The sequence below is a fragment of the Oncorhynchus gorbuscha genome, linkage group LG03 (genome assembly GCF_021184085.1).
Source record: "Oncorhynchus gorbuscha isolate QuinsamMale2020 ecotype Even-year linkage group LG03, OgorEven_v1.0, whole genome shotgun sequence".
NCBI classification, from domain to species: Eukaryota; Metazoa; Chordata; class Actinopteri; order Salmoniformes; family Salmonidae; genus Oncorhynchus; species Oncorhynchus gorbuscha.
This window is the reverse complement of record NC_060175.1, coordinates 61,891,571-61,896,738: the sequence shown is the minus strand read 5'-3', so window position 1 is coordinate 61,896,738 and position 5,168 is coordinate 61,891,571. Positions and strand designations below refer to the sequence as shown.

The 5,168-nt window shown below is 41.2% G+C and overlaps 1 pseudogene; it reads right to left on the bottom strand.

Moving 5' to 3' along the window:
* Positions 1–562: 562 nt before the first annotated feature.
* Positions 563–4,002, bottom strand: LOC124017329 (annotated as a pseudogene).
* Between the last annotated feature and the right edge of the window lie 1,166 nt (positions 4,003–5,168).

Below are 5,168 nucleotides of genomic sequence, written 5' to 3'. Positions count from 1 at the left end.
AGCTGTAGATATTTAAAAAATATGTAGGTTTCAGGGGAGTCTTTGTAGGACCTGCTACACAGGACTAGTTGTGCTTAGACACTGAAACAGTGCTGCTTGTACGAATGTGTCTGTCTTACTGAAAAAGGTAAGTATGTGGAAATGGTTCATTGCTGTAACAGAAGTTAATCTGCACTAAACAGGAGAAAATAGATGTTTCCAATAAGAACATGCATTTTCATTTTCTGTGTCAATGTTTCCTGTTTTCATGCCTCCTGAACACAACCATGATCCTGCCCACCCACCACAAGACCATTGTTGATAGAGAAACCATCACAAAACAATTGCGTATGAGGAATTTATTGCAAATACACAAGAACATGACCATTGTAAAATAAATCTGTATAACTTTTGTTTCAGGACAGTGGATCATTTTACAGATCCTTTACAGATGAAATTCACAATTAACAATTTGGGTGTAGGCAGTAATACTAACATCATAAATGTCAGAATTAATTACATCAAAATGTTAGGCAGAAATGATACACAAGTGCTCAGGTAAAGCTCTGAACATAAAGAAATATTAGCCTGAGACTGTCATCACGTTGAACGACTTGGAGGGGCTTGACCTCTCGAATCTAATTTCTTCCTTGCAGCTGATCATGTCTGTTGTGTTAGCATAAGTTGGCACCGGTGGAGTTGACTCGTATAGGACACAGATGGAGCCATCCTCTCCTATCCGAAAGGACACCTCAAATGGATCGACCCACATTGTCAGTTCACTGGGCAGCGGGGGGAGAAGAGTTGTTCTCCAGCGAGTCCAATGGTGCAAGCTGCCTTGCCAATCAATTGGGTCCATTTTGTGGTTGATCCAGAGACATCAAATCAAAATGTTGGTCGCCTACACATGGTTGGCAGACGTTAATGCGAGTGTAGCGAAATGTTTGTGCTTCTAATTCCGACTACGCAGGTTAATATCTAACAAGTAATCTAACAAATTCACAACAACTACCTTATACACACAGATGCAAAGGGGTGAATGAGGATATGTACATATAAATACAGTATATCACAAAAGTGAGTACACCCCTCACATTTTTGTAAATATTTGAGTATATCTTTTCATGTGGTAACACTGAAGAAATTATACTTTGCTACAATGTAAAGTAGTGAGTGTACAGCTTGTATAACAGCGTAAATTTGCTGTCCCCTCAAAATAACTCAACACACAGCCATTAAACCGCTGGCAACAAAAGTGAGTACACCCCTAAGTGAAAATGTCCAAATTGATCCTTGACTGGTCTCTCAAAGCACTTCACGATGACAGAAATGAGTGCAATGGGGCGGTAGTCATTTAGTTCAGTTACCTTAGCTTTCTTGGGAACAGGAACAATGGTGGCCATCTTGAAGCATGTGGGGACAACAGAGTGAGATAGGGATTGATTGAATATGTCTGTAAACACACCAGCCAGCTGGTCTGCGCATGCTCTGAGGACACGGCTAGGGATGCCTTCTGGGCCAGCAGCCTTGCAAGGGTTAACCTGTTACTCCTACCCCCTACTTTTTCGAACATTCTGTTAAAAATCGCGCAACATTTCAGCGCCCTGCTACTCATGCCAGGAATATAGTATATGCATATGATTAGTATGTGTGGATAGAAAACACTCAGACGTTTATAAAACTGGTTAAATCACGGCTGTGACTATAACAGAACGTGCGTTTCATCGAAAAGTGCAGGAAAATCTGATCACTGAAAATGGGAAAATATATCCATGCACCACTTCAACCCATTGTTAAACGTGATCCACATTAAATGGGGCTGAGGTTGCAATACCTACAGCTTCCACACGATGTCAACAGTCTTGTCATTTGCCTACGATTTGTTTCTTGGTCAAACAGACACAAGGCAGCGCAGTTCTTCCGGTCGCCGACCGGATATTTTGGTTGAGATTTACCCGGACATTATTTCCAGACGTACAGCTATAGAATATACATCGCCTCGTGATCAATTTGATCGCTTATTAACGTTTACTAATACCTAAAGTTGCATTACAAAAGTATTTCGAAGTGTTTTGTGAAAGTTTATCGTCAACTTTTTTCATTTTAAAAAATTACGTTACGTTATAAAACGCTATTTTTTCCGTTGATCACACAGTCTTCATAGATCGATATCTAGGCTATATATGGACCGATTTAATCGGGAAAAAAAGACCCAATAGTGATATTTATGGGACATCTAGGAGTGCCAACAAAGAAGATGGTCAAAGGTAATGAATGTTTTATATTTTATTTGTGCGTTTTGTGTAGCGCCGACTATGCTAATGATTTTTGTTTACGTCCCCTGCGGGTCTTTTGGGGTGTTACATGCTATCAGATAATAGCTTCTCATGCTTTCGCCAAAAAGCATTTTAAAAATCTGACTTGTTGCCTGGATTCACAACGAGTGTAGCTTTAATTCAGTACCCTGCATGTGTATTTTAATGAATGTTTGAGTTTTAACGAGTACTATTAGCATTTAGCATAGTGCATTTGCATTTCCAGATGTCTAGATGGGACGCCTGCGTGTCAGGTAGGAGCAAGAGGTTAACACGTTTACATGTTTTACTCACGTTGGCAACGGAGAAGGAGAGGCCACAGGCTTTGGTAGAGGGCCATGTCAGCGGCTCTGTATTATCCTCAAAGCGAGCAAAGAACTTGTTTCATTTGTCTGGGATCAAGACGTCGATGTCTGCGACGGGGCTGGTTTTATATTTGTAATCCGTGATTGACTGTAGATCCTGCCACATACAATTCAACACCGTGTTTGAGGTGTTGAATGGTGACTCTGCTTTGTCTCTATACTGACGCTTTGCTTGTTTGATTGCCTTGTGGAGGGAATAGCTGCACTGTTTGTATTCAGTCATGTTTCTGGTCACCTTGCCATGATTAAAAGCAGTTGTTCGCGCTTTCAGTTTTATGGGAATGCTGCCATTAGTCCACGGTTTCTGGTTAGGGAAGGTTTTAATAGTCACAGCGGGTACGACATCTCCGATGCACATGAGTCGTTAATCATAAGGCAAACACCCCCGCCCTTCTTACCAGAGAGATGTTTGTTTCCATGAAACAGAGAATGTTACAATCTATGATTCCTCTCTGGCAGGTAACTTGTGCCCTAATTTCATCCACCCTGTGATCTTGGACATTGGCGAGTAATATACTAGGAAGCGGTGCTCGCCTTCTGAGTCTGACCAGTAGGCCACTCGGTCTGCCTCTCCTGCGGCGACCATGTTGTTTTGGGTCGGCCTCTGGGATAAGATCACATGTCCAGGGTGGAGGTCCGAACAAAGGATCCGCTTCGGGAAAGACATATCCTTGGTCGTAATGATGATAAGTTGACAGCGCTTTTTATCCATAGTTCTTCCCGGCTGTATGTAATAACACACTTGAGATTTTCTGGGCTGGCAATGTAAGAAATAATAAAGAAAAAAACAAATAACTGCATAGCTATCTAAGGACCTGAAGCGAGGCAACCATCTCTGTCAGCGCCATCTGTAGCCCATTGGGCTCCCAAGTGACGCAGTGGTCTAAGGCACTGGCATCTCAATGCAAGTGCCGTCAATCCCTGTCAGTTCCATATGGCGGCGCAGAATTGCCCCAGCATCATCCGGATTTGTCCGGGGTAGGCCGACTTTGTAAATAAGAATTTGTTTTTAACTGACTTTCCTGGGTAAATAAAATACAAATAAATACAAATCCTGAGCCTTTGCATGGAGCCTGGGGGAACCAGTGGAGTTGGTAGTGCTCTGTAAAATAGGGTAATGGGCGAAAAACAGACTGCTTAACAGTAACTAAGTAGCTAGTAGTCTACTTGGCTGTTTGATGTCAACAACACAAATATATTTCACCCAAGCTTGCTAGCTACATACCTCCTAAAGCTTCCTCCAAGGAATGGGTGAACTCTTTCAGTTGGTCATCTGACAAGTATCCAGTTGTTTTCAGCAATCTGGCAACAAAGCTGGCTGCTGTTGAGACTTCGGTTTTCATTTTCGAAACAAGATGCTATCTCATCAGCCAGACGTTGAATAACAAAGAGACCAAGTTGGCTTTATATCCCAAATATAAAGCAAAATGTTGACTTTTTCCCTGTTGAAACAAAGGCTAACCAACAAGGCCCAGCGAATGTAAACTAAAGCTACTGTAGCTAGCAAACTGTAGTTGTAAAACGGAAGCCGCAATAACTCACGGAATTCACTCAGATAATGAATATAACGTTAGGATTTACAATTTGGACCTAACAAATACTAACATCTGAGAGTTTGATTGCATCTAGTGAAAATATATAATTAACTTTAGATATAGAGAAATAATCACCTAATGGTGTGTAAATTATGTCACAAAGCTTCTTTCTCTATGGGGATGCAGCTCCTCAATCGAAGAACTCAATCCCAGCGTCACCTGTGTGTTCCAAAAATGTACCACATTTTATAGCGGGCCAAAAATCTCTCTTTCTGGCTACATTGTAGTATTTCTAAGATAAAGCAACCCCATAAACATATTATGCTTCACTCTTTTCACACTACTGAAGCGACCTAGCCAAGCTGTACTGTGCTGGCCTGATCACACATACTTAGTGAGAGACATCAGCTAACAATAAATAGTCTTTCCTCCGTTTTAGTGCCTCTGATTACGCATCCACCACAGTTGGAATGGACAATTTGAAAATAATTTTAATAATATAATAATATGACCTGCCGACTAACAGACTTGTGGACTTGGTTCAAACTCAACACTCACATTGACATTGCACAGTGCCATAACCTGGAATAGGTCTCTGCAAGAAGGAGGGAGTCAAAGGTGGATGGGCTTAAAGCATTTATAGAATGTGTGTATATATATATATACATACATACCGCCCCAACAGATCCACAGATGACGCAATCTCTGTTGCACTCCACACTGCCCTCACCCACATGGACAAAAGGAATAGAGTTAAAGTGGGAAGTTTACATACACCTTAGCCAAATACATTTAAACTCAGTTTTTCACAATTCCTGACATTTAATCCTAGTAACAATTCCCTGTCTTAGGTCAGTTAGGATCACCACTTTATTTTAAGAATGTGAAATGCCAGAATAATAGTGGAGAGAATGATTTCAGCTTTTATTTCTTTCATCACATTCCCAGTGGGTCAGAAGTTTACATACACTCAA